We start from the raw sequence: 21,002 nt of genomic DNA, 5'->3' as shown, positions 1-21,002 counted from the left end.
GAACTAGTTTACAATCCCACCAACAGTGTAAAAGTGTTCCTATTTCTCCACATCCTTTCCAGCACCTGTTGTTTCCTGACTTTTTAATGATCGCCATTCTAACTGGTGTGAGATGGTATCTCATTGTGGTTTTGATTTGCATTTCTCTGATGGCCAGTGATGATGAGCATTTTTTCATGTGTCTGTTGGCTGTATGAATGTCTTCTTTTGAGAAATGTCTGTTCATATCCTTTGCCCACTTTTTGATGGGGTTGTTTGTTTTTTTCTTGTAAATTTGTTTGAGTTCTTTGTAGGTTCTGGATATTAGCCCTTTGTCAGATGAGTAGATTGCAAAAATTTTCTCCCATTCTGTAGGTTGCCTGTTCACTCTGATGGTAGTTTCTTTTGCTGTGCAGAAGCTCTTTAGTTTAATGAGATCCCATTTGTCAATTTTGGCTTTTGCTGCTCTTGCTTTTGGTGTTTTAGACATGAAGTCTTTGCCCATGCCTATGTCCTGAATGGAGAAACTTTAAAAAAAAAAAAAAAGAAAAGAAAATAATCAATGAATAAGAATTCGGTTTTTTGAAAGATAAAATTAATCAAACACTTACTTAGCCTAACAAAACACAGAAGACTCAAAATCAGGAAACATTTCAATGGATGTCTCAGAAATAGAAAGGATCATAAGGAACTATTATGAACAATTCTATGCCCAACAAACTGTATAACTTAGAAGAAATGAATAAATTCCTAGACACATATGATCTACCCAAACTTAATCAAGAAGAAGCAGAACGCCTGAACAAACCAATAACAACTAAGGAAATTGAATCAGTAACCAAAAACCTTCCAACAAAGAAAAGTCCAGGATGTGATGGCTTCATGGATTAATTCTAACAAACATTCAAAGAAGAATTAATAACAATACTTCTCAAACTCTTCCAAAAAATAGATGAGAGACACTTCCAAACTGATTCAATGAGATTAGCATTACCCTGACACCAAAACCAAAGACATTAGAGAAAAGAAAAACAACAGGCCAATATCTTAAATGAACATAGATACAAAAAATTATCAATAAAATACTAGCAAACCAAATTAAGCAGCAATTTAAAGTATCACATATCATAACTAAGTGGAATTTATCCCTGGGATACAAGAATGGTTTAACTTACGCGAATCAATCAATATGATACAATACAGTAACAAAATGGAAAAAAAAGTATACTTATCTCAATAGACCCAGAAATCACATTTGATGAAATATAAGATACATTTATACATAAAACTCTCAACAAAATAGGTATAGAAGGAACTTATTTCAACACAATAAAGGTGATATGAAAAGCCACAGCTAACATCATAATCAATGGGAGGAAACTAAAATTATTTTCTCTAAAATCTGGTAAAAGGTAAGAATATTCACTTTACCACTTTGTTTCAACATAGTACTGGGAGTCTCAGCCTGAACAATTAGAAAAAAAAAGAAAAGGCATCCAAAGCTGAAAAGATGTAATATTATCTTCATTTTCAGATTACATATATAGAAAACCCTAAATACTCAATTTAAAGAATACTAGAGCTGATAAATCAATTCAGTAAAATCAGATACACAATTAACATACAAAAATCAAATGCTTTTCTATACACAAACAATAAACTATCCAAAAACAAATTAGGAAAACAATCCTATTCACAGTAACAACAACAAGAAGAAAATATGTAAGAATAAACAACAAAAATTTGAAAGACTTATACACTGAAAATTATAAAACACTGATGAAAGAACTTTTAAAAAAGCATAGATATATGGAAGGACATTTCATATTCATGGAACAGAAGAATTAAAGAATTTTAAATATCCATACTATTCAAAGAAATCTACAGATTCAATACAATGCCTATCAAAATCTCAATGGCATTCTTTACAGAAATAGAAAAACAATCCTAAAATCCATATGGAACCCCAAAAGACCCAGAATAGCCAAAGCAAACTTGCATAAGAAAAATAAAGCTGGAAGCATAAAACTCCATAATTTAAAACATATTTAAAAGCTACAGTAATTAAAACTGTATGGTACTGGCATAAAAATAGACATATCAACAGAGAATGGAATTGAAAGGCCAGAAATAAATCCATACATCTTTGACAAGGGTGCCAAGAACACAAAGTGGGGATCTCTTCAATAAATAATGCTGGGAAAATATGATATGCACGTGCAGGAGAATAAAATTAGATCATTATCTCACACCATACACAAATATCAACTCAAAATGGATGAAAGACTTAATTAAATGGATTAAAACATCTTAGTTTTATGTCTAACATGTAGGACATAAATAACCAAAAGAAAGCAAGAGTAGCTACGCTTATATTAGATAAAATATAAGTGTAAAATACGGCCATAAATGTCTCTAAAGACAAATTAGGTCAGTAGGTCTAACATGTAAGACATAAAACTACTAGAAGAAATCATAGGGGAAAAGCTTTTTGACAATGGTCTTGGCAATAATTTTTTGGATATAACACAAACAGTGCAGGGAACAAAATCAAAAATAGGCTAATGAAATGGCATCAAACTAAAAAGCTTCTGCCTGGCAAAGGAAATAATCTTTTGGAAATAAGGCAACCTATGTAATGGGAGAAAATATTTGCAAACCATATGTCCGATAATAGGTTAGTATTCATAATATATAAGCAATTCATGCAAGTCAACAGCAAAAAAATAAATAACCCAATTTAATCAGGGATAAAAGTCCTGAATGAATATTACTCAAAAGAAGACATACAAATGACCAACTTAACTTCACTAATCATCAGGCAATGCAAATCAAAAGCACAATGACATAACACCTTACACCCATTTGAATGACTACTATCAGAAAGAAGTGTTGGGGAGGATGTGGAGAAAAGGAAACTTGTATACTGTTTGTGGGAATGTAAACTGGCGCCGGCAGACATTATAGAAAACAATATGGAGTTCCCTCACAAAGAACCCATCAATCTCATTCAAAGGAAATGAAATCAGTACCTCAAAGAGATATCTACACTGCCATTGCTCATTTTTGCATTCTACACAATAGCCAAGATATGAAATCAGACTAAATTTCCATTGATAGATGACCAATAAAGAAAACATGATATATAAATCCAATAAAATATGATTCAAGACTGGTCATGGTGTCTCATGCCTGTAATCCCAGCACTTTGGGAGGCTGAGGTGGTGGGTGGATCACGTGAGTCCAGAAGTTCAAGACCAGCCTGAAAAACATGGCAAAACCCCATCTCTACTAAAAATACAAAAATTAGCCCAGTGTGGTGCCACATGACGGTAGCCCCAGCTACTTGGGAGGCTGAGGTGAATCATTTGAGCCTGGTAGGTCAAGGCTACAGTGAGCTGTGGTTGCACCACTGCACTACAGCCTGAGCAACAGAGTGAGACCCTATCTCTCTCTCTCTGTCTCTCTACATATATATACACATATACATGCCTTTAAAAGAAAGCTGAAACACATTTTCCAACAACACAGATGACCTTGGAGGACACTATGCTAAGTGAAATAAGCCAGACACCACAACACGAATACAATGTTTGTTTGTTTGTTTGTTTGTTTTTGAGACAGAGTCTCTCTCTGTTGCCTAGGCTGGAATGCAGTGGCGCGATCTTGGCTCACTGCAAGCTCCACCTCCTGGGTTCACGCCATTCTCCTGCCTCAGCCTCCCTAGTAGCTGGGACTACAGGCACCTGCCACCACGTCCGGCTAATTTTGTTGTATTTTTTAGTAGAGACGGGGTTTCACCGTGTTAGCCAGGATGGTCTCGATCTCCTGACCTCCTGATCCGCCTGCCTCGGCCTCCCAAAGTGCTGGGATTACAGGCGTGAGCCACCGCGCCCAGCCACAAATACAAAATTAATGCTAGTGAGGATGTGGAGAAACAAGATCACTCAAATATTGCTGACAGTAATGTAAAATGGTACAGCCACCCTGGAAAACAGTTGAGCAGTTCCTTAAAAACCTAAACATGCAACTGCCATATAAAACAGCAATTGTACTCCTTTAATTTATCCCAGAGAAATGAAAACTTAGATTCACACAAAAACCTATGCATGAATGTTTATAGCAGCATTATTCCTAATTGCCAAAAACTGAAAACTATCCAGATGTCTTCCAATGAGTGAATTGATAAACACACTGTGGCAAAGCCATACCTTGGAATACTACTCAGCAACAAAAGTAGCAAACTATTGATAACGTGCAAAAGTCTGAATCCATCTCCAGTAAACTGTGCTGAATGAAAACAAGCAATTCCAAAAGTTTCCATGCTGTATAACTTAATTTATATAATATTATTAGGCCAGGCATCGTGGCTTATGCTTGTAATCCCAGCACTTTGGAGGCTGATGCCAGAAGATCACTTGAGGCCAATAGTTCAAGACCAGCCTAGGCAATAAAGTGAGACCTTGTCTCCACAAAAAAATAGAAAAACTAGCCAGGTGTGGAGGCATGCACCTGTAGTCCCAACTACTCAGGGGGCTGAGGTGGAGGATCTCTTGAGCCCCGGATTGTGCCACTGCAATCCAGCCTGTGCAACTGGTCTCCAGCAAGACCTTGTCTCCAATAATAATGCTAATATTATTATTGAAATGACAAAAGTATAAAAATGGAGAATAGAGTAGTGATTGCCAGGGTTAAAAAGAGGCTGAGGATGAGAAGGAAGCAGAGTAGCTACGAAAGGGCAAGACAAGGGATCTTTGTGGCAATGTAGTGTTCTGCGTCTTGACTATATCAATATTGATATCTTGGTGATGATACTGGACTACTACCTGTGCAGGATGGGGAATGCTGAGTAAAGGGTACATGAACTCTTTCTGCATTATTTGTTATAATTGTATGTAAATCTATAATTACCTCAAAATAAAAACTTTAAAGAAAATTAACAAAATGCATACTAAAGGATAAACAAACAAAGACACATTGGGAGAGAAGAGGTATGAGAAAGCTAAAAGCTCATCTACACACAAGAAACTGGAAAGCAATTACACAATGTCAAAAGCTGATAAGAAAGATAAGTATAAGCTCATTTTATCAATCTAATTATTAGTATAGAATCATATTATTTAGAAATATGAGCTGTTCCCAAATAATGAGGATCAAAAGTGGTTGTCTCTGAAGACAGGCCTTGGGAAGGAGAAATGTGGGAAAGAAGGCAGGTCCTTTCCATCATAAATTCCTCCATGCACTTCTATTAAACAATGTGTTTGCATTACCTTAATTTTTAACACTAAGCTAGTTCAGGGCCTTCTCTGAAGCATACAGTTATAACGCATGTGAATGTCTTTCTGTTACTGATCATCTTGGTCAACAAATGGCTGAACTTAAACAAGGTCTTAAAGTACCTTTTCCCTTGCCCCTTTGTCGTGGATCAGCTCCTTTCCCAGATCAGAAATAAACAAAGGGAAAAGCCCACCTTACTTTCATTCCTCACATTCTGTTGACTTGTTCAACTCACTTGTGATTTTTATTTCCCTGAGTGTTCACAGGAACACTGTCCTCACTCCTTGCCCCCACCCCTCTGAGCTTCTTGATGAATAGGAATTCAATCCCACATTCACTAAGCCCCTTCAGCTTTAACCTTTTCATTCTTCTCTAGCAGAGTCCTCTTCTTGAAGAATCCCAAAGCCTCCTCCTTCTGAACATCTTAGATTACAAATTAAAATTAATACATCAGTTTCAAGATAGAGTTATATTGTGATTTATTCATAATCGCCCTCCCTTCAATTACCGAAACATGTATTCACTTTCCTTGGACTGCAGATCCAAAGAGTGATTGATTTCCAGGATCATGGTGGACACCAACTCAGGGATAAGGCTGTTCTGGAGGGGAAGGAGCCACCCGTGAGCAGAAGCTACCTTGAATTCATACTCCACAGGTGGAATTAAATGCTTTTGGCACCCACCGTCAATGGGATTTTTAACATATCATGAAAGGAAGTTGAACTAAAAAAGACACATGCAGGAGGAACAAACAGAAGGATTGTGGGGTTTTATTCTTAGGCATTATGATAGAAAAGGTAAGGTGGTGCCAATGGTTTTACAGTTCAAGTCAAGTAAGATAATTTGTGCCGGAGCCTCAGAGTTGGTTCTCGAGAGAGCTGTATCCTACAATGGAGCAGGGAGCGGTTCAGAAGGCACTAACTGACAGATTCCTGAAAATGTTTGTTCCAATCCTAGGCTTAATAAGTGATCCCCTTAAAGCAAAGTTGGTTCCCCAGAACATTCATACCAACAAGAGGGTTTGGACTTCACTAGGAAAACATTGTCTTTCTGGTTTAAAAGTTGGAGGTTAGGATGAATCTTTTCCCTCAAATTGCATCTCTAAGGGAAATGACAAGTGGAGAGTGTGTGAGCCTTTGGCGTGAGCACCCTCCAAAACCTGAGCCCATTCAGATGCTGCATCTCCAAGGCTCTGAGAAATGATCATCCTCTTTACATCCCATTAAAACACTTGTGCTGAGATGATTTCTTCATCTTGGGGAAATAGAGTTGTGAACCTCAAGATGATGCATTGTGTGGGCTGGGCAAGTCTTATTTAACTCACCATCAAATGTTTAACTTTTGGATCACTTTACCCCAGCAGCAAAACTGCCTCTTTACAATGCATTTGGTTGAGTTTGGAGCCTCTACATCTGGTTTCGTCCAACTTCAGCTCATTTGATTTTCCATTGTCCAAAGATCACATCTGTGCATTTGAAATCCCCCACCAAATGCCACTACCGGCTCTGGTTCCCACTGGATATAGTGCTTCTCCTAATCAGAGCTGATGCTTTAATGGTGAGAAAAACAGGCGTCAAGTATTCAACAAATCTATTCTTTGGCACTTCTTTTAGCTTTTATTAAGGCGAATGTGAACAAGGGCAATGTGAAGTCTAATAAATATAGAGGACAGGAAAGGCTCACGTTGGATTATGGCCAGACCTGCTTTGCCCATAATACGGCATTTAATTTTTCCTTTATTGATTACACCGTGTTTGCCACAGCAGCCCAGCTTGCCAAGAACATAGCATTATATGAATCCCAAGAGCAGGAAAGACTCAAGGAGTAAAATACACAAGGAAATTCAAGAAACTTTCTTCAAAACATTGACCATTGAATACCATTTTTCTCAATTTTGAAAGTACATTTTTTAACAAGTATAAGGCCTCACATTACGCGATGTGAAAAGGCTAAAAACAGCAATAGAAATTACATTCATAAAAGTGCACTGCCAACATACAGCAAAGGCTTTGGCTTGTTCTGTGCCTGTAGGGATGTAGACATGGTTAGCAGGGCTGCCTGGTGCTAATCCTCAGCTCCCTGGAGATGCCCATCCCTGGGCACTGGCTTGAAAATAAAAATTTAAACCTCTCTGATGTTGGACATGATATGAACTTAAGCCTTACAAGTTGAGTGTCTGTGCATGTGGATATGTATATGTGAGTGTGGACTTTGATGGGTGTGTGCCTATGTGGGATCTACTCCTTTTCCCTGATTATTGTCTGTCCTGGTCATATTCTCATACATTTCTTACCCCTCAGACCCTCTTGGTATAAAAGGAGTACCTATTGACTTAAAAGGGAAATTTTAATTTTAGAGCATTAAATTCCATTGGCATTAGTGATTAAGAGACTCACAGGTCCTTGCTCATCAGACATCAAGAAATCAGAGAAGTCCATGTCTCAGGACTCTTAAAAATAAGATTAACCTCTCTATTTTTTTTTAAATGCTCTCTTCCAATAAGTAGAGTATTTGGAGTTTAACAATCATGTATTTACTATTTTGGTAGCTTTTAATCCAATATTAAAATGGTTCTGTTCAAAACATTTGGGACTATTTTAATATATCATTTGCTTAATACAATCACACAAACATGTTCTCAAAAGGTATGTATTTTATTCCCTCCTAAAGGCACAAAGGGAGGAGGGAGACTTGGCTGCTCTTTGCTGTAGAGCCCAAAGGCATGAACCATTGAGGTACAAGAGTTTGAAAATACACATGGGCTCTTTTTTGGTGCACATTTGGTTTCCATTTGCTTGAAATAGTTTTGTAGCCTAATAAAAAAAGAACCTACATTTTTTATATAGGGAAGTTAACTGGCTGTGGTTGGAAGACTTTTTTGTTTTTTACTCAGTTATTTTAAGGATATTATCACAATAATGCCCAACACTCCATTAGAGTGATGGAAATGAGCACTGACTTGATTTAGTATGTTTTATTTATTCATCATCTAAAACACCAAATGCCAACACCCACATATGGGGTTATGGCATATGTAAAACAGGAAAGCATTTTCTAGAAAGCAGTAGTTCTTCTATAGCATAATGTTCCAAGGTTGCCATCATTCTTTAACCAACTCCCTAAAAGAAATAGTAAATGGTCAGGTATTTTTTCATGCATAAAACTACCATAAACTCTAATCAAATGGATGCTTGCTTAAGGGTTTGAATTCCAGAGTATCTCTCATGCAGAATAAGTTAAGAGCTAGTCTGGGTTATTGAGTAAGGGAAGCTCACAGACCTAGCAGAAGTCAGCACAGATGAACATTCAAAAGTTCACAATTTCCAGGCTTAGGTCAGTCCTTAGGATTTCACAAGCACAGATGGAATATTTCTAAATACTTCTACTCAATGTTTAGCTTCCTAAAATATCAACTAATAAGCACCACTGGAAGGATTTCTTAATTGATGAGTTCCAAATACACCCAGAATTTAGCATTTAGAATCCCCATGATCCAGGTACTTAAAAACTCACCTGTTCATATTCAATCAGACATGTATTCTTATAGATGTTCATTTATTTGAAATATAAATTGATGTTCAGTAGAAAGCAGATTTCTCAAGAAGTAACCATAGTGGCCTAACAACAAAGAGGTAATATTTTGTAGACCAGTGTGCATCTTTCTCATTGGGGGGATTACAACATGAGTTCCTCTCTAGCCATCCTCTTCAGGAGTGTTGTAGGAAGGCAGACAATTCCCAGGCATGGTGGCTCATGCCTGTAATCTCAACACTTTAGGAGGCCAAGGCTGGAGAATAGCTTGAGCCCAAGAATTTGAGACAAGCCTGGGCAACATAGTGAGACCCCATCTCTACAATAGTTTTTAAAAAAGCAAGTGGACAACAGATGCTAACGCACTTGGGGAAAAACATTCTACCCTCATAAGATAACGGCTGCCAGTTAGTCCTTCTTATGTGGTACTCTTCAGCTTGCCTTCCCCTTCACAGCAATGCTGCAAGACAGGTATCATTGCCATTTTGGAGGAATAAATCGAGTTACCTAGAGGGCAAGTGGCTTGCCCAAGACCACATAAACTAGAAAGCGGAGTACTGGGATTCAGCTTGAAGATGCTGCTAAATTATTCTCACTATCCATGAGCTTAAGTCTCCCCTTTGTGCCTGGAGGAGTAAGGGGAAGGGGACCATTCTACCTTTCTCACAGACATTCTCTCCTACTCCCATCTTTCTATTTCCTGCTAACTCCTGACCCTACTCATGTGGCCAAAGAAGAGGCTAGATTGAGCTGAGTGAGAACAGGTGTTGGAGAAGGCAAAGAATGGAGAGCATTTCCTCAGTCACGGAATTCTCTGTGATTGATTTGGGGTGGTCATGGCGTTTCCTTCACCTGAACAGCAATCTTGAAGCATCATCAGTGGTCCGTAACAAGTTCATATGGTCTGGGCCTTCTCTAGCCTTTTATGTTTCCTTCCAGCATTATCCAGGTGGATGCCGCCTTCGGGTTTCTGGTGTCTGTAAGTCTCCTGCACAGTACCCTGAAATGTTGGGATTTATCAGTAGTCTCAGCAATGACAAAGCCCACCTGGATTCGTGTTTTTGGTTTTATTTCCAGCTTGTTTTTCCCATTAAGTGTGATCACTCCCTTTCTTCTCCATTGGAAGATCAGCTTGACTTGGGGAAGATGGTTCACTCTGTGTTCACAGGTGAATCCCCAGAACTGTTCCTGACACACAGGAGGAACTGGAGGCCTATTTGTTAAATGAATGAATCAATCAATAAATGAATACATGCTAGCGATTAGCCCAAATAAAGCAGGAACCCAATTGCTATGTTCTATATGAAGGTAATGAGTTGGGATAGACTCCTTGTAAAACAAACAAACAAAAAAACAGCCCAGTGGTTGATTTCTCATACCTGGCACACGGCTTTTGGCAGTCAGCAAAAGGCTCTGTTTCTACAGTTCCTTAGGGAGCCAGACTGGGGAGCAGCACCAGCCCTTCTCTGGAGCTCCTTGTCTGAGGGATATGGAACCAGGTAGAGGTGCTCTGACCTAGAAGTGAAACACATCACACTCACAGGTCCTGGCCGGAACTAGTCACGTGTTTCTACTCCACCCCAGTGGGCCAGGAAATGCAAACTTCCCACGGGCCTGCAAGGCAGGAAGCTGGGAATATTTGGTAAATTGCATGTCTGGTACCACCGAAAACAAATGAAACAGTGACTCTGTAGGCATCAAAGTGCAGTGTGGAGATTCAGAACACTAGAGCCAGGAAATGGAAGGAGGTGAACATAGAAGATGGCCAAACTAGCCGCATTCAGCATAGCACTCTTCATAAACTGTCAGAGGCAGTGCTTGCAGTGTGGCTACAGCCGCACTAGGCAACACAGTAATTGACACACAAGAAGAGCTCAAAAAAGATTTGCTGAATGAATGATCACACAAAACACGAATTCTATAGACGAAATAGAAACCGAATGAGGCTGACCATTGCTGCTTCTATTTGGAATGGTATTGTTTCATGGAAGGATGTGGGTTCATGCATAAGCCACATCAGATAGCTCACTTTTCATTTCCCTGGAGTTAAAACATGTGGCTCTTCAAAGTCACACACACAAGGCTGCAGAAACCCAATACATTGGGCAAGAGGCTATAGTCGTAAGTCCTGGGACTGTTGCCATATGAAAACACCCTCCCGTCCTGGAAGCTTTCTGCCTCCTCAGATGGGGGCTTGGATCAAGTGCTCCGCTACCCCGGTCTCTCCAGCTTTGAGATGCTGTTATTCTCTGATCCCGGTTTTGGCTTTAGCACTAAGTTATATTATATTGCTGAGGTCATTGTTTATTCTACCACATGGTTGTAGTGGCCTCATTTTATAAATGAAGGAACAAAGAACAAGAAAGTTCATATAGAGTCCAGACTCACACTATGGTTTTATGCTGAGGCCAGGGCAATGACACAAGATTTAGTGTGGGTGGTGAGTGTGAGTGTGTGTGATGTGTGGTGTGTGTGGTGTGTGTGTGTATATATATATATATATATTTGTGTGTGTGTGACTGTGTGTGTATTGTGTGTATGTAGTATGTATGACTGCATGTATGGTGTGTGTATGTGGTGTGTATGACTGCATGTGGGGAGGGATTGGGGGGTAAGTTTCAACCTCTGCTGAAACAGCAGTTCAGGTGATAGAAGCCTCCTGTTCAACCACAAAACAGATTGTTTTCCTCCAAATTCCTCGGACATTGTGGAGCCCTGAGCCAGGATCACTATCTCCACCGTGGAGAGGGAAAAGGTTAACCTGAAATCAACGTGCAGGAGAGTTGCAGGTAGTCTCCCTCAGTGGCAAACTAACACATGGAAGGCACTCACAAGAAGCATTGAATAGATGCCTCCGATATGGAGTTATACATGCTACTTTATGCACAAAGCCAGGCTGCCTGAAAGTTCCTTCTAAAGTTTTAAAAAGAGTGTGAATCTGTGCTGCAAGTTTGAAGGCAGTTCCAATTCGGACAGAAAGCTCCCTCTGCTGGCTCCAGAGCTCCCCTTTTTCTTAGCGTTAGACAGTGCAACATACTCCACCTGGCAGGGCGCAGCCGAAGGACATGGGATCATGGCATGTATGTGCTGAATTAGCAATACCTGGAATGACAGGCCATGGCTCAGAAAGGATACCAAAGGAAAAAGGAGCAAGTGGCCTTTGGCCGGGGAAGGAAATGCTACTGACACAGCCAGAGCCACTTCTCAAAAATAGTCTTGCACTCCAGCCTGGGCGACAGAGCGAGATTCCGTCTCAAAAAACAAAAACAAAAAAAAAAATGAAACAGCACCTGCACAGATTAAACACTCAAGTTATCTCCTCCATCCTACAATTCACTCTGACTGAAGCATTTGAGCACAAATTATACTCTCAACGTTTTCTTAGGAACTTATAGTAAATAGAAACTCAAGCTAAAGTTCATCTCAGGAATCTGTCAACTTTACAGACAATGTTTATTTGGAATAAACTCCCTCTCCACGGTAGAGATAGTAATCCTGGCTCAGGGCTCCACAATGTCCGGGGAATTTGGAGGAAAACAATCTGTTTTGTGGTTGAACAGGAGGCTTCTATCACCTGAACTGCTCTTTCAGCAGAGGTCACAATGTGCCACACACACACATGCAGTCACACACACCACATACACACAACATACATGCAATCATGCATACTACATACACACAATACACACACAGTCACACACATATATATACCACACACACCACACATCACACACACTCATACTCATCACCCATACATGTTTGTACACACATGCACATGCAACCACAGACCCCATACACTGATTCTTACCACTCACATGCACGCAGTCACACATGCTTATCCACACATGTTCACACCACACACCCACAAAGTCAAGCACATTTTACTTTCCAAAGTTTTAAAGTTTGTGTGCTCAAATTTAAAACTAGGATTTTATTTGGTAAGTACTCCACACCCCACTCATGCCCAGAGATTTTTGAATTATGCCTTCTGACAGATTTGAAATTCCTGAATAACTCATTCCTTAAGAGGTCACTCTAACCTCTGAAACAGATTTTGGGGGAAAGAGGGTGCCAGAAATCACTCAGCCTAGTGAGGCCAGTTTTACAAGTAGGTGGAGAAGGTGAATATTGAAAAATATAATTACCAGAGTTCAAACAAGTGTTTCAACCCTCAGATGCCTCTGCTACCCTCTTCCGATAGCCTGAAATATAGAATTTAAGCTCTACTTTTTTGGTCTAAAGCCATGTGACCCTTTTAAAGGGACATGTTAGTCAAGGAGTACAAGGTTTCGGTTTTGTAAGATGAATAAATTCTAAGATCTTACTTATAACATGGCGACTAGAGTTTCCAAATCTGTATGAATCCTTGAAATTTGCTAAGAAGTTGGTCTTTGGTGTTCACACACACACATGCAACTACATGAGGCAACAGATATGTTAATTAACTTGATTAAAGTGATCATTCCACAATGTATATCAAAGCATAAGGCTGTGTGTACCTTAAATATATACAACTTTTATTAGTCAATTATACCTCAACAAACCTGGAAAAATGAGATAAAAAGAAATAATGACTTAGACCAAGAGGTTATTAGATACTCACTCAAAAACAGATTTTGTTGGAGGCAGGAGGAGCAAGGGAAGGAAGGAACCCTAAGACATTGGGCAACACATCTAAAGAGAAGTTGGGGGAGGTATGACAGTATCAAGTGGGAGATGACTTCTAGAATGAAGAGCCTTGAAATTGCTAACAGGAGGCTTGGATCAGCTCACGGTGTGGCTAAGCCAGGATGTGGTTTGGGGTTATTAATGAGCACTGATGGCTCTTCATTGCCACATACTGAGTGCTGTGCCATGGGTCAGATACTGGGCCCATTTCCCTATCACAGAATCCTCTCACAATCCTGTGAGGAAGAGACGAATCTCTCAACTTACAGATAGAAAACTAAGGTTTGGTACCTTATCCAGGGTTACGGAGCTTTGCTCTAGGAAGTAGAACCACCTAAGTGCCCTAATAGGGACTGCTCAAATAGCCATGAATGGAGTCATTATTATTTTTCTACTGTTTTCACCACAAACAAGACTAATTCTGAATAATAAACTCCAGAACAGTATCCTGTGAGTATCAACACATTCTTCCAAGGTAATCCTTCAACCCTCCCTTTAGTGATGAAGATTTTGAAGGCCAGAGGGGGCCAGTAGCGAAGCAGCATTGCTCACAAGATGCACAAGCTGCCCCCACCCCTCATTAGGGCAGGACGAAGAGCCAGCCACGATTCTAGAAAAGAAACCAGGCGGGACACAGTGGCTCATCCCTATAATCCCAGCACTTTAGGAGACTGAGATGGGAGGATCACTTGAGGTCCGGGGTTCGAGACTAGCCAGGCCAACATGGTGAAACCCTGTCTCTACTAAAAATACAAAAATTAGCTGGGTGCCACCGTGCCTGTAGTCCCGGCTACTTGGGAGGCTGAAGCTGGAGAATCGCTTGAACCTGGGAGGTGGAGTTTGCAGTGAGCCAAGATTGTGCCACTACACTCCAGCCTGGGCGACAGAAAAAGACTCCGTCTCAGTTAAAAAACAAAGAAAAAAGAAACCAAAATGCACAGTAAATAAAGTATGATTTTTCACAATTTCAAGAACAAAATTGGCATGGGATGGTATATATAATTCCACAACTACATTAATGTTTATAACTAAAGAAACACTCATATATCAGTATTTTCATTGTATTGTATAGTTTTTCCATTGAATGCATTTGTTTATTTTGCTAATTAAAAAAAAAAAAACAGTTGTGCAGTTAGAAGTTTCCAGAATCTACAAAATAGATATGAATCAATTATAGTAAAATAGCAATTACATTCTAATGTGAATGAAAAAGTTTTGTTCTAATTTTTCATGAGCACTACCTCGATTTAGCCCTCAAGACTGAAGTTTTCAAAGTTGAGGGCCCTCCTTTGTGTAAGCAAATCAGGAAATACGCTGAGACGCATTTACAACCCGCACTAAAGGGACTATTGTGAAATACATTGACTTGGTAATTGCTATGAAGAGTTGCTTTGCTGTTTTGATCTTTGCATGGTAAAACTCTTCCAAATGTTTCTAAAGAAAGAGAGCAGTGTATGAAGTACAAAAGTGTTGAAATCTATTACTGATCAAAATATTCCATTTGATTGTTTTTCTCTCAACACTGTAAAGCTTAGAGTCCTAATTTAGAGAACGGACATAGGTTGTCTCTGTTCTTTCCTAAATTCATCTGCCTTCCTATTGGTGGCCCTGAGAAGCTTTTTGCTATTTCTTCGATGACTTTGCATTTGAGGCTTTGCAGGTGTAGGTGGGCTGGGGAGGTGTTTTTGTTTATGTCTTCAAGGAGAATGCCTGGACAGAGAAAGAATTATTCAAGGGTTTACTTTGGTATTTAAAAAATGATTTTCAACTTATTAAAATTACAAATTCATCTCGTCTCAGCCTTTTGAAAGTTAAAAATTCAAAACATTTATTTCTTCTGTAAGCTTTTAAATTCAATCTATATATATACTATACATGTCAGTCTAAAAAGTTTTAACAATCACTTTTAAGGAGACTTTGATTCATAGTTGATCCTACTTACAAAATTAATTTTAAAACTTCAAATATATAAAACAACATTTATAAATTTCAAATAATTTATTTCCTTCTAAATACTACAACTGTCTAATTGAACAAACTTTTCCTAAATATGTAAAAATTACATTGTACATTTAATAAATTAAACTTATAAATAAGAACTTCAAGTTTTCTAAAATGATCTAATATTTACAAACAAAGCTATTTCAACTTAGAAATTACAAGTTTCAATCAATTACTCAATTACACATTTTTAATTTATTGATAAGTTTGACTAGCATTCTAATAGACAAAATCTTATATTCAGATGCCTTATTACAAAAATATTAATATTATGTTTTGATTCTCTTACAGATTTTGATGTTAATCTAAATCTTTTTCTGGGTAAAAGATGCTAACCAACTAAAATACAGTAAGTCACTCTCCAAAATGTAAGGGATACCTTCTTAACAGATAGAAGTTCTTAACAGCTGAAAGTATCAGGTCTGATACAAACTGAATTCTTGTCAGTGACACAAATGGGCCACTTCAAACCGAATGGACAGACTATAACAGGGACTTCATAGTATAATGAAGGGGCTGATATCACAGAGAACCTATGTCCCGCAAAATACAGTTTCCCCAAAATGAATGAAAATCTCAATGAAAAACTGCTACCCTCACTTATGCTGTTACATCACTTAACCGGACTTTTTCATTCCTTTCCTTTACACAATATTTAAATGTCTTTTCAAAAGCTGCAAAGACCTTGAGCTTGACAGACTCTTGCACTTTTTTTCATATTAACCCTATCTCTTAGGGCCACAGAACCTTTATAGATTATAAGATGGCATCTAATCAAATATTTATCTATTTATTTATAGTTAGTTATAGCATAGTTATGAAAAACAGATTTTGCAATCAAATTTGCATGGATTGAAATCCCAGCCCTGCCGTTTTCTAATTAGGTGACCTTGGGCAAGATACTTAAAGTCTCTGGGTCTCAGTTTTCTCATCTGTGAAAAGTATTATTTTGATATTTGTTGTGAGATTTAAATAAGTTAATATAGAAAAAGACATTAAGACAGTCCCGGGCACATACATTATATAAGCATTAGCAACCATATATTGTTGCTCTTTCATAAGGTAGAACATTCTCTTGATAGACTGTCTGCCCATTTTGTAGTATTCAATAATTGTCCATAAGATGTGCCTGGTAAAAGTTTCTAGCTTAGACCTTGTATATTTCTCTATTAATTACTGTATTAATTATTTCTCTATTATTATTAATTACTGAAGTGTAATTATTTTTTAGAAAAGAGGAAAATGATCATCCCAAAGTTTTGTTGGAGCACTGGGCCTTTTTGCTTAGCCAAAGGCAACTTCTCCAGGCTTAGCCTGGGAAGTCTGGGAAGTCTGAAGCATGGGAGAGGGTGGACCCATGGACTGGCTCACTCAACATCCATCCCAGACTCTTCTCATAGGTCTCCCCTCACAGAGAGGTGAAAAGCTGACCACCTGCTATGGTTTGGATATGGTTTGTTTGTCCCCACAAAATAATGCTGAAACTTGATTCTCAATGTGGCTGTGTTGTGGGGTGAGGCCTCGTGGGAGGTGTTTGGGTCATGGGGCAGATCCCTCATGAATGACTTGGTGCCGTTCTCATGGTAGGGAGTTCTTTCTTTCATAGGACTGGATTGGTTCTTAAGGGAAAAATTAGTTCTCACAAAAGTGGGTTGTTATCAAGCCAGGATGCCTCCCCAGGTATGGTCTCTCTTCTCATGTGTCTGCTTCCCCTTTGACCTTCTGCACTATGTTTTATACAGCACAAAAGCCCTCACCAAAAGTTGAACAGATGCCAGCGCCATGCTTCCTGTACAGCCTACAGAACCGTGAGCTAAATAAACCTCTTTTCTTTATAAATTAACCAACCTCAGTTATTCTTTTATAGCAACACAAAACAGACTAAGATACTACCACGTTCTTAAACCCTTGAAACTAAGGTCTGCCCAGTGATGTGGGCTCTACAAATGAGGTGCACCCATACATGAGTGGGAAGGTGGCAGCAAAGATGGAGGAGGTCTGTGGTCCTTATGCTGCTTCTCCTCTTTCTTCTACAATCACAGAAGTGGAAATGTTGGGCTGAAGCAGAGATTCCAGTTCCTAGTCCCTGATTTTGTTAGTGTTGAGAACTAGCAAAAAAAAAAAAAAAAACACACACACACACAAAAACACACACACACAAAAATGTTGCTTTCTTCCTTTCTTCACTCGAAAATTTTGTGTTTGGTCCCCAGGCCATGCACAGTCTAGAGCAGTGGTTCTCAACCAGGGGAAATGTCCCATCCTCCCAGGGGACATCTGGCAATATCTGGAGACATTTTTGATTGTTGTGAGCAGGTATCAGGTGGGACTGGGATAGAGATGACATTGGCATTTACTGGGTAGAGGTCAGGGATGCTGCTAAACATCCTACAATGGGCAGGCCAGTCTTCACAACAAAAAATTATCCAGTCCAAAATGTCAATAGTGCAGAGGCTAGGAAATCCTAGCACCTTACCCTGTGTTCTGTATCTGCTTACTAAGTGGCTCTTTAGCTCCATGAGTGTGCTTGCATTGAACCCCACAAGATGAAGCGATAACAAGTAAAAAGTGAAATTGGGAGGAGAGCATGAGATGACTGTAAGGAGCTGAAAAACTTCCTGGGATTGTGTGCATTTTGTTAGTTTATTGATGAGTTAGTATGCATTTAATTCAAGTGAGTGAATTCAAGTGAGCAAGTGTTCTAAGAGTAAAAAGATGAAGAGAATTTTGAATATGTTACAAAGCTATCAAAATCATCCCCAGACCCTCACCACCCAAAATGTGGTCCAGAAACCAACCCCACTGGCACCACCTGAGAGTTTGTTAGAAATGAAGACACCCATGAAGGGCTGTTGAATTTTGTCAAAGGCCTTTTCTGCATCTACTGAGATAATCATGTGGTTTTTGTCTTTGGTTCTGTTTATATGCTGGATTACATTTATTGATTTGCTTATGTTGAACTATCCTTGCATCCCAGGGATGACGCCAACTTGATCATGCTGGATAAGCTTTCTGATGTACTGCTGGATTTGGTTTGCCAGTATTTTATTAAGGATTTTTGCATCGATGTTCATCAGGGATATTGGTCTAAAATTCTCTTTTTTTCTTGTGTCTCTGCCAGGCTTTGGTATCAGGATGATGCTGACCTCATAAAATGAGTTAAGGAGGATTCCCTCTTTTTCTGTTGATTGGAATAGTTTCAGAAGGAATGGTACCGGCTCCTCCTTGTACCTCTGGTAGAATTCAGCTGTGAATCCATCTGGTCCTGGACTTTTTTTGGTTGGTAGGTTATAATTATTGCCTCAATTTCAGAGCCTGCTATTGGTCTATTCAGGGATTCAACCTTTTCCTGGTTTAGTCTTGGGAGGGTGTATTTGTCCAGGAATTTATCCATTTCTTCTAGATTTTCTAGATTATTTGCATAGAGGTGTTTATAGTATTCTCTGATGGTAGCTTATATTTCTCTGGGATCAGTGGTGATATCCCCTTTATCATTTTTTATTGCATATATTTGATTCTTCTCTCTTTTCTTCTTTATTAGTCTTGCTAGCAGTCTATATATTTTGTTGAACTTTTCAAAAAACCAGCTCCTGGATTCATTGATTGTTTGAAGGGTTTTTTGTGTCTCTATCTCCTTCAGGTCTGCTCTGATCTTAGTTATTTCTTGCCTTCTGCTAGCTTTTGAATATGTTTGCTCTTGCTTCTCTAGTTCTTTTAATTGTGATGTTAGGGTGTCGATTTTAGATCTTTCCTGCTTTCTCTTGTGGGCATTTATAAACTTCCCTCTACACACTGCTTTAAATGTATCCCAGAGATTCTGGTATGTTGCATATTTGTTCTCATTGGTTTCAAAGAACATCTTTATTTCTGCCTTCATTTCATTATTTACCCAGTAGTCATTCAGGAGCAGGTTGTTCTTTGTAGTTTCCATGTAGTTGAGTGGTTTTGAGTGAGTTTCTTAATCCTGAGTTCTAGTTTGTTTGCACTGTTGTCTGAGAGACAGTTTGTTATAATTTCTGTTCTTTTACATTTGCTGAGGAGTGCTTTACTTCCAACTATGTGGTCAATTTTGGAATAAGTGTGATGTGGTGCTGAGAAGAATGTATATTCTGTTGATTTGGCGTGGAGAGTTCTGTAGATGTCTATTAGGTCCACTTGGTGCAGAGCTGAGTTCAATTCCTGGATATCCTTTTTAACTTTCTGTCTCATTGATATGTCTAATGTTGACAGTGGGGTATTAAAAACTCTCAATAAATTAGGTATTGATGGGACGTATCTCAAAATAATAAGAGCTATTTATGACAAACCCACAGCCAATATCATACTGAATGGGCAAAAACTGGAAGCATTCCCTTTGAAAACTGGCACAAGACAGGGATGCCCTCTCTCACCACTCCTATTCAACATAGTGTTGGAAGTTCTGGCCAGGGCAATCAGGCAGGAGAAAGATATAAAGAGTATTCAATTAGGAAAAGAGGAAGTCAAATTGTTCCTGTTTGCAAGTGACATGATTGTATATTTAGAAAACCCCATCGTCTCAGCCCAAAGTCTCCTTAGGCTGATAAGCAACTTCAGCAAAGTCTCAGGATACAAAAGCAATGTGCAAAAATCAGAAGCATTCTTATACACCAATAACAGACAAACAGAGAGCCAAATCATGAGTGAACTCCCATTCACAATTCCTTCAAAGAGAATAAAATACCTAGGAACCCACCTCTTCCAGAACTACAAACCACTGCTCAACGAAATAAAAGAGGACACAAACAAATAGAAGAACATTCCATGCTCATGGATAGGAAGAATCAATATCATGAAAATGGCCATACTGCCCAAGGTAATTTATAGATTCAATGACATCCCCATCAAGCTACCAATGACTTTCTTCACAGAATTGGAAAAAACTTCTTTAAAGCTCATATGAAACCAAAAAAGAGCCCGCATTGCCAAGACAATCCTAAGCCAAAAAAACAAAGCCGGAGGCATCACGCTACCTGACTTCAAACTATACCACAAGGCTACAGTAACCAAAACAGCATGGTACTGGTACCAAAACAGAGATATAGACCAATGGAACAGAGCAGAGCCCTCAGAAATAATACCACACGTCTACACCTATCTGATCTTTGACAAACCTGACAAAAACAAGAAATGGGGAAAGGATTCCCTATTTAATAAATGGTGCTGGGAAAACTGGCTAGCCATATGTAGAAAGCTGAAACTGGATCCCTTCCTTACACCTTATACAAGAATTAATTCAAGATAGATTTAAGACTTAAATGTTAGACCTGAAACCATAAAAATCCCAGAAGAAAACCTAGGCAATACCATTCAGGACATAGGCATGGGCAAGGACTTCATGACTAAAACACCAAAAGTAATGGCAACAAAACCAAAATAGATAAATGGGATCTAATTAAACTAAAGAGCTTCTGCACAGCAAAAGAAACTACCATCAGAGTGAATACGCAACCTACAGAATGGGAGAAAACTTTTGCAATCTATTCATCTGACAAAGGGCTAATATCCAGAATCTAAAAGAACTTATA

General features: G+C 38.9%; 1 long non-coding RNA gene across 2 annotated transcripts in view; it reads right to left on the bottom strand.

Moving 5' to 3' along the window:
* Window positions 1-254: 254 nt before the first annotated feature.
* LOC135970164 (uncharacterized) overlaps window positions 255-21,002 on the bottom strand; it is a 71,802-nt gene continuing 51,054 nt past the window's right edge. The window contains exons 2-3 of one of the 2 annotated variants that reach the window (XR_010585686.2): window positions 10,167-10,302; window positions 255-506 (exon numbers count right to left, since the gene is read on the bottom strand). This is a non-coding gene — a long non-coding RNA (uncharacterized lncRNA). Of the gene's footprint in view, window positions 507-7,780; window positions 9,788-10,166; window positions 10,303-21,002 lie in introns of those variants that run through there. The other variant, XR_010585685.2, reaches the window with a different exon arrangement.

This window comes from Macaca fascicularis, chromosome 3 (genome assembly GCF_037993035.2).
Source record: "Macaca fascicularis isolate 582-1 chromosome 3, T2T-MFA8v1.1".
Classification (NCBI taxonomy): Eukaryota; Metazoa; Chordata; class Mammalia; order Primates; family Cercopithecidae; genus Macaca; species Macaca fascicularis.
The sequence above is the reverse complement of the archived record's forward strand: the minus strand, read 5'-3'. Positions and strand labels throughout refer to the sequence as shown.